We start from the raw sequence: 10,091 nt of genomic DNA on the forward strand, positions 1-10,091 counted from the left end.
GATCAGAAATTGGCTTGCTGAAAGAAGACAGAGGGTGGTAATTGATGGGAAATGTTCATCCTGGAGACCAGTTACTAGTGGTGTACCGCAAGGGCCGGTGTTGGGTCCACTGCTGTTTGTCATTTTTATAAACGACCTGGATGAGGGCGTAGAAGGATGGGTTAGTAAATTTGCAGACGACACTAAGGTCGGTGGAGTTGTGGATAGTGACGAAGGATGCTGTAGGTTGCAGAGAGACATAGATAAGCTGCAGAGCTGGGCTGAGAGGTGGCAAATGGAGTTTAATGCAGACAAGTGTGAGGTGATGCACTTCGGTAGGAGTAACCAGAAGGCAAAGTACAGGGCTAATTGTAAGACTCTTGGTAGTGTAGATGAGCAGAGGGATCTCGGTGTCCATGTACACAGATCCTTGAAAGTTGCCACCCAGGTTGACAGGGCTGTTAAGAAGACATACAGTGTTTTAGCTTGTAGCTTTTATTAATAGAGGGATCGAGTTCTGGAACCAAGAGGTTATGGTGAAGCTGTACAAAACTCTGGTGCGGTCGCACTTGGAGTATTGCGTACAGTTCTGATCACCGCATTATAAAAAGGATGTGGAAGCTTTGGAAAGGGTGCAGAGGAGATTTACTAGGATTGGTATGGAGGGAAGGTCTTAGGAGGAAAGGCTGAGGGACTTGAGGCTGTTTTCATTAGAGAGAAGAAGGTTGACAGTTGACTTAATTGAAACATATAAAATAATCAGAGGGTTAGATAGGATTGGATAGGGAGAGCCTTTTTCCTAGGATGGTGACGGCGACCACGAGGGGGCATAGCTTTAAATTGAGGGGTGAAAGACATAAGACAGATGTCAGAGGTAGTTTCTTTACTCAGAGAGTAGTAAGGGAATGGAACGCTTTGCCTGCAACGGTAGTAGATTCGCCAACTTTAGGTACATTTAAGTCGTCATTGGACAAGCATATGGATGTACATGGAATAGTGTAGGTTAGATGGGCTTCAGATCGGTAGGACAGGCCGGCACAACATCGAGGGTCGAAGCGCCAGTACTGTGCTGTAATGTTCTATGTTCTATGTTCTAAGGTCATGGCTGATCTCATTTTAACCTCACCTTGACATTTCTGCATACCTTTGATAGTGTTTCATCACCCTCAGTAATCAAGAATCTATATTCCTCTGTCTTAAAAATAGTTTAAGATTCAGCATCCACTGCTTTTGGAAGGGAGTTCCAAAGACTCACAACTTTCTGAGAGTATTTTGTCCTCATCTTTGTCTTAAATGAATGACATCTTATTTTTAACCTATGACCCAAGTACCAGGAGCTTTTAGTTTCTGCTAGTTTTTTGATGTGGTGCCTTATCAAATGCCTTCTGGAAATCTAAGTACAATGTATCGCTTGTTTCTCCTTTATCCACCACATAAGTTATTTCTTCAAAGAAATCCAAATATTAATTAAACAGGATTTCTCTTTAACAAAACTATGTCAGCTCTGCCTGATTACCTTTAACCATCTCACTGACCAATCCCAATCACTCTCAACCTGCAATTACCTAACACCATCCCACATACCTTCCCCAGTCCCACCCCTCCTCTCTATTCATTTCCCTGCTCCCTTACCCCTCCCCATTTCTGAAGAAGGGTCCCGACCCGAAACGTCAGCTTTCCCAATGCTACGTGGCCTGCTGTGTTCATCCAGCTCCACACTGTGTTGTCACTTATTAGGGTGCCTTATTTGCTGCCCTAATCTCTATGAGGTTATGCTTAATGTCCAGGCAGGAAAGTCCAAAATCTTTCCCCATAAGTCTAAAGTGCACACCATTATTGTTTCCGTGAATAACAGCACTTGTTAATATAGCAACCAATAGTTTAAAACTTTATCAGGCAAATGAGATAACATATCAGCTGACAATGTGAATTTAGCTGGTTCCAACAGATTGCCAAAATTATATCAAAATTGCTGTTGATACATTATTTTCAAGGTTAACTGTGGTCAAATAAAAATTACCAGAAATAATTCTTAGGTGACTGTTCATCCATAAATTTGTATGCTTTAGGTGCAGATAACAATTATGAGGCCTTCCACTAGTAGAATGCCCCAGCAGAGCTCTACAAATTCTTATCATATTGGACAGAAGTCCAATGCTTAAGTGGGAACATAAACCACTTGCTGTGTAGGGGAGGGCAAGTCGGATGTTTTCATAAACACAGAGTTAGTAGGAGCTGCAGATGCTGGAGAAACTGAGATAACAAGATGTAGAACACAGCAGGCCAAGCAGCATCAGAGGAGCAGGAAAGCTGACATTACAGGTCTGGACCCTTCTTCAGAAATAGGGGAGGGTAGGGGGATTCTGAAATAAATAGAGGGAGAGGGGGAGGTGGATAGAAGATGGATAAAGGAGCAGGCAGGTGGAGAGGAGACAGACAGGTCAGGGAGGCAGGGATGGGGCCAGTAAAAGTGAGTGTAGATGGGGAGTTAGGATGGGTCAATCAAGGGAAGACAGACAGGTCAAGGAGGCGGGGATGAGGCTGGTAGGTAGGAGGTGGTGGTGGGGCTTGAGGTGGGAGGAGGGGATAGGTGGGAGGAGGGACAGGTTAGGGAGGTGGGAACAAGCTGGGCTGGTTTTGGGATGCAGTGGGGGGAGGGGAGATTTTGAAGCTTGTGAAGTCCACATTGATACCATTGGGCTGCAGGGTTCCCAAGCGGAATATGAGTTGCTGTTCCTGCAACCTTCAGGTGGCATCGTTGTGGCACTGCAGGAGGTCCAGGATGGACATGTCATCTGAGGAATGGGAGGGGGAGTTGAAGTGGTTTGCGACTGGGAGCTTTAGTTGTTTGTTGTGAACTGAGCATTGGTGTTCCAAAAAGCGGTCCCCAAGCCTCAACTTGGTTTCCCCGATGTAGAGGAGGCCACATTGGGAACAACAGCTACTGTATACCTTATCAGCAGATGTGCAGGTAAACATCTGTATAATGTGGAACCCAAGCAAAATATGAGGTGCAGTTCCTGCACCCTTCCAGTATACAATTTGATTGAATGGAGGCTGATCAAATGAAACTTGATCATCACGACAATGCTTATTAATGAAGTTCAGGGAAAACCATTGACTGGTATGGGCCAGATCTGCGTTACATTGACCCCAGAACTAGAACTGTGCCAGCCACATTTTATTTCTTTTCTTTATTCATTCATGGGATGAGGGCGTGGCTGGTTAGGCAGCATTTATTGCCCATCTGTAATTGCCCAGAGGGCAGTTAAAAGTCAACCAAATTGCTGTGGGTCTGGAGTCACATGTAGGCCAAACTAGGTAAGCGCAGCAGTTTCCTTCTTCAAAGGACATTAGTGAACCAGATCAGTGTGCTTGAAAGCACAGGTGATAGGTCGGATGTAGATGAAGGCCCTGTTGACCACCGTGGGTGGGAAACCCTGGCTGTGGAAGAAGCAAACCATGGCAGCAGCACTGTTTTGGATGGTGGTATCATCCAAACAGGTGCGATGTAGGTGAAGTAATTGCAAGAATGGGATGGAGTCCTTCCAGGACATGGGATGTGACAAACTGTAGTGAAGGTAGCTATGGGAGTCAGTGGCTTTGTAGTGGATGTCAGTAGACAGTTTGTTCCCTGAAATGGAGTCAGAGAGGTCAAGGAAAGGAAGGGAAGTGTCAGAAATGGATGATATGAAAATTATAGAGAGGTAGAAATTAGAGGCAAAATGAACAACTTTTACAAGATCCTGGAGGGAGCATTAAGTGACACTAAAGCAGTTGTCAATGTCCTGAGAAGAGTCCTGGGATGGGCCAATGTAGGGCTGGAACATGGGTTGTTCCTCATACCCTATAAAGTGGCAGGCAGAACTAGGACCCACGAGGGGGCCCAAAGCCATTCCTTTGACTTGACAGAAATGAGATGAATTAAAGGAGAAATTGTTCAGTGAGAGAACAAGTTCAGCCAGGCGGAGGAGAGTGGTGGTGGATGGAGAGTGTTCAGACCTCTGGTTGAATAGGAAGCTGAGAGCTCTCAAACCATCCTGGTGGGGAATGGAGATGAAGAGGGATTGAACATCCATGGTGAACAGGAGGCAGTTAGGGCCAGAGAACTGGAAATTGTCAACATGGTGGAGAGTATTAGAGAAATTGTGGATGAAGGTGGGCAAGGTCTGGACAATTGGAGAGAGGATGGAGCCAAAGTAGGAGGAAATGAGCTTGGTAGGGCAGAAGCAGGCAGATACAATGAGATCGATGACAGTCCTAATCATCATGAACGTGTTGTAAATGGACCTTGTAGTGATTGAAGTGGGGTCAGCAAAGTGAACCTCATAGAATATGAGTTCCTTGATTGGACCTGCCTTTAATCCAATCAGAAAGCCCTGGCCGATAAATAAGAACAGGAGTGTCAGGCATCCTGTTTGTTCTGAGGCTTGGCTCTGAGGGAGCTGGATCAGTGTTGAGGACTCTCCATGTGTAAGTAAAGGGTGACTTGGTGATGGGATACTGGCTTCTGTGGTGTTATTTCAGACCTGATCAGTCCTTCATCATCAGTGAACTTCCTCTCTTATGAATTCAGGTTGGAGGGTGACTGATGAAGCAGTTGAAGATAGTTGGGCCTAGATGCTGTCCTGAGGAACTCTTGCAGTGGTAGCTGATTATTTATAAATGTGGAAATGTCACTTTAAAATGACACTGAGACCAGATTGTGTACATGCCAACATGAGGTTTCTTTCTCGGGACAGCCGAGACACGGTTAAATGTGTTAAAGCTGGAGGCCTGACACACTAAAGGAGGGAGACAGTGAGGCAAACAGGTAGAGATGAAGTGCTGTTTGATTGATATAAATTTCCCCTGTCCCAATCTGTCACATCTCACCTGCTCCTGAAACCCTCATCCATACTTTTTTCAATCTCTCTCTTACATGATAGTTCAAAACCTCTCCTGGCTGATATTCCTATTTCCACTGTCCCTCAAAGAGCTCATCTGAAATTCTGTCAATTTCCCAACTCACATTTATCATTCTTGCTAATCAACGTTGCCCTCTAATCCACCAAAGACTTTATTAAAATTCTCATCTTCATGTTCACATTCGTCCACGAATGTTTCCTTCCTATATTCCAACACCAGTCTCTATCAAGCCAAAATTGGAACTTTCACCAGTTTAGGCCCCAAGATCTGGAATTTCCTCCAAAAATTTTATCTGCTTTCCATTTCACTCTCCTCCTTTAAGACTCTTGTTAAAACTTTCCTTTTTGATCAGGTTCTTATACATGTCAATAATATAAAACAAAATACTGGAAGAAGAGTTCTGAAGAAGGGTCACTGGATCTGAAATATTAACTCTGTCTCTCTCTCTCTCCACAGACCAGATTTCATTTGATTTATTGTCATGTGTATGTAAGTACACTAAAAAGTTTTGTTTGAGCTGTACAGGCAGATGATAGTAAGCAATGACATACAGAGCATAGGGTGAAAAAGATTTGGACTGAGTGAGGCATACGCATTACACCACACAGGATGTGCACTGGGCAAAATCAATGTTAACAAGATTTACAGGTTATTTGGCATTAGAGTTGATTCATCAGTCTTATAGTGGCAAGGAAGAAGCTGTTCTTGAACCTGCTAGTGCATGTGTTCATGCTTCTATATCTTCTGCCTTATGGTAGAAGTTGTGGAATGGGCCTTTGATGATGTTGGCAGCCTTTCTGCAGCAATGAGAGGTGCAAATGGAGCCCATGGATAAGAGGTAGGTAACTTCTGTAAATTGTTGTTGGATTGTGTTTTTGTAAAAAACTTTGAAACATTTCCTACCTTAAAGGTACTACATAAATACAAATTATTTACACTATTATTTAACTTTATTCTTTAACATATTCGGTAGTCTTTTAACAAAATCAAAGCTGATATTTTTGCGATGTCTTATATTTTATTAGTTTGACTCCATGGTGACAGAAAATTCACATCAAATTCTACTGTAGTACAAAGTGCAAATGTCATAGTGGCATTAATGTCACAGACAAAGATCCAAATAAAATTAACTTCAGCAAATACACTTTTGTAGTGATGATACCTGGTAAAATCCATATTGCATATTCTCAGGAAGAACTGTGACATAGTTGTTTTGGTTGTTGGAGTAAATGTCAAAACATAGTACTCGGCAGACACGTGCTCAGTAACAGAAAAATAGTTCCGTTATTTGAAAATGAGTAGGCAGTATTGGTATGTTTTACTGATTTGTTTTTCTGATGTCAGCAACTCTTTGTCAGAACACAATATCACATGGTCTGTGAGATCAGATTAGCCACCACGCCACATTACAGATTGCTTCTTAGGCTCAGACATATATCAATATCAAGAATAACATGGCAGATTAATGTCACAATATGTGCATAAGCAATTTGGACATAAGCCTGGGTATTTAGCACAATTTACTCTTAGCTCTGGATGGATGGTACAGAAGCCAAAGTGTATCCATTGAATGTTGTGAACCAGATTTCCTCACCTGCGTGCGCTTTCGTGCTTCATGTTTTGCAGATGAGAAGAAAAGATGGGCAGCTCTTGAGTATGTGCAAACTGCTTTGATGAGCATTTTTATTAGCCTGTTGTGTATTTTTTTGAAAATAACAATAGCTTTGGCTACATTTAAAGTATTTAATTGCCAGCCTGCTACCATGTATTCATCTGATGTCCATCTTCAAGCATGATGTCAATAGTATAGCCCTTTTCCCTGCCCAGAAGGTCCTTGCTGAAGGCTATAATTGGTGGTGAGGAGATTACTAATTTGGTTAGGCTCGCTGAGAATTTTTTTTTTGAGAAATCACACTTATGCCCTTTGCTGTGGCATCTTCCAACAAACTTTTCAATAGATTATTGGAGTCTCTGTCTGTATCAGAAGAGTTCAGTGGCTAGCACTTTAGCCCCACAGCACCGGGGACTCGGGTTCAATTCCTCCCTTGGGCGACTGTCAGTGTGGAGTTTACACATTCTCCCCGCGTCTGTGTGCATCTCCTCCCACAGTCTAAAGCTGTGCAAGTTAGGTAGATTGGCCATGCTAAATTGCCCATAGTGTGCAGGGATGTGCAGGCTAGGTGGGTTAGCCAGGGGAAATGCAGGTTTACAGGGATAGGGTGGGGATGCTCTTTGGAGGCTTGGTGTGGACTGAATGGCCTGTTTTTGCACTGTAGGGATTATGAGTTCAAATCTTTAATCCTATGGTTAGTTCTTACTATAAGCTAGTTTTCAAGTAACTCTGCAAATTCTTTCTGGATCTTCCTAATAATGTACAGAAAGACTGAATGTATTAATTCCGTGATAGCAGAGAGATTTCTTCGGATTATTTATTGCTTGATCTACAAATTATAGCTACATTGGTTACTTGAATAGCCGTAACTCACAATAGATACGATTGGCACAATAATCCATAATTAAATGTATATCTTCCATTTTTCATTGAAGAGTTCTTTTCTTTATTGCTTCTTTCTTTTTTCCAACTGGCCCTGCTCCGATTTCATATTTTTCTCTTTTTCACAAAATGTTGCACTGATATAACCACGTTACTGTGATATTCAGTTTTGAATTGTTCCTTTAAAAATACAGACTTGTAGTAGCAGGTTTCAGCCACTAGATGACATTTGTGCTAAATAAGGAATGATGATGCCATATATGCCTCCCTCCATGTGGCAGCAAATTGGAGGGTCAAAATGGTGGAACCTGTCAACCATTGCACACAGGTAATCTGTCTTACTTTTGGAAATCACGTGATAGTATTTTAGAAGCTGTAAGCTTGATCAGATGGGGTCTATATTTAAACAAAGAGTGACTATTGCTCTTTATTTTTAATGTTATGAGAAGCCTTTTGTTTTTAAGTGAAAAAGCTGGTTTGTGATTCAAATTTGCTTCTGCCTTTATTAAACTTAAACTAAGCAGAAAGAAGCTAAATCTGCTTCCTGGATTTTTTAATTTGCGCAACTGTAAACAGGAATTAGTGCTGTTGATTTTTCTAAGACTTCAAATTTCAAAGCTCACATCTAACTGATCTTCAGTGAGGGTTCCATATGTCTGCCATCAATAACTTGGATTCATTTATAACTGGCAATTGCTAACTATCACATTGATACCATTGTGATCTTTCATTAAGTTTTGGACTTTTGCTTCCAGCAAGGTATTTGTATCTGACCGGACAATTCTTATGATAGCTCTTATAATATTGGAACTGGACATGGGTAATTAAAAGACTCAGCAAATGTATAATCTAGCTCATTGTATATACATATATTACATACACAACCATTTTTTAGGACTGGCTAATACTAAGCGATTTAGTTACAAAAAAAAGCACACTTCCATCAAGTGCTTTAAGTGGTCTCAGTTAATACGGAGTCCAAGATCTTTATACCAGCAGGTCACAAGCAATAAATAATGTCATCAGATCACATGTAATGATATACTTATATCTTGAGAACATTTCTTAAAGTTATACTGCAAACTAGCTGTGAGACATAACATAACAGATACCCCGCTGTTAGCCTTTCAGAAGTCAATCACCATTCTTAATTAGACCTGGAGAGGCCACCTAAGTGTATATGCCTACTCCAAATTCTCAGCTCTTGTCAAGGACATTTCAGGGTTTCCAACCTGTTAGGTGGCTCAGTGGTAAGTACTATTGTCTCACAGCTTCAGGGACCCAGGTTCAATTCCAACCTTGAGTGATTGTTGGTGTAGAGTTTGTATGTTCTCCCTATATCGGTGTAGGTTCCACCGAGAGCTCTGGTTTCTCTCACGTCAAAGATGTGCAGGTTAGGTGAACAGGTCATACTATATGGCCCCATAGTGTCCAGGGATGTGTAGGCTAAGTGGATTAGCTATGGTAACTACAGGATTACCAAGGTAGGGTCTGGGAGAGGTGCTCTCTGGAGCATCAGTTCAGAAGTGATGGGTTGAATCGCCTCTATCTACACTGTAGAAATTCTAGGATTTCAGACCAGGAATGGGAAACACAAATTCAGAGCACTGTATTTGAAAATTGAAGCTGCACAATCCCTTATTTGAAGATATTGAGGGATCAATGCAAGGAACCAACAGTTTTTAAAATTATTAATTCAATTTATATTTTTTCAAGTTTGACAGGAGTTTCTCATCTCTTTTCTTGAGTTTCTTGAATTTCTAATTCCTGACATAAATAATGTTTTTTTCTCACATCGGTCCTTTGATCTTCTTAACTTGAAGTAAACAGTAGGAAAATAAAACTAATTTACAACTAAAACAAGAATAAACTGTCATCCTAAATGCTTACTTGACACTTGGTGTGGTATTAAAGTTACAGCATTATTAAATTGATGTAGGAACGAATGCAGGATACTTTTTTCCTCAAATTTACTTCCCTTCTCGTGATTTCCACAGAAATACATGATTTATGTGTTGCTGCTGCTGTTTTTGCTAAGTTATATTTTGTCCTTCATTCTGTAACCTTGGATTGGCAACTACACAATCATTAACAGCACCTTGTCAGTGGCAAATATTGACACAATTCTGGCTATAAATTACAAATACTGTTACATTATATGGCCCATATGATTTTCCTTTCACTGACCCCAGTGAAAAGGACAGTCTACCAGGCCATATATTAAAATTGGATGTCACCCATTGTATACCAAGAGTCAAAACTAATGCAATTTCCAAGTTTTCAGAAAAAGAAATTTGAAGTTCTTTCTGATATCTGGAAATGAGGGAGTATCTGTAGAACTTGAGGCTATAAAACCCAACTTTAATAATGGACAGTGAAGTCTCATGCTTCTACTTTAAACCAGGTGAGTCAAACCCAAAGGAATACTAGGGAGCAGTGGGAATTGGAACCTGCTTGTTTTTGGGTGGGGACAGGGGAAAAGTCAAGATAGCTGTGAGAAAATCCTTGTCTATGGTTACCAGTGAAAACATAAAGCACAGAACTATTTTTTTTAAAAGAAACTATTCCATCATTACTGTAACTTCTAAAATGTGGTTAAATGTACGTTCTTACTAGTGGAGGAAAAAGCTGACTTTTATAGTGATATTTAACTTTGATTTAAAATAACTGCAGATGTAATAAGAGTTCTACTTGCAAGCATTTGGATGAG

This window comes from Stegostoma tigrinum, chromosome 16, assembly GCF_030684315.1.
Source record: "Stegostoma tigrinum isolate sSteTig4 chromosome 16, sSteTig4.hap1, whole genome shotgun sequence".
Taxonomy (NCBI): domain Eukaryota; kingdom Metazoa; phylum Chordata; class Chondrichthyes; order Orectolobiformes; family Stegostomatidae; genus Stegostoma; species Stegostoma tigrinum.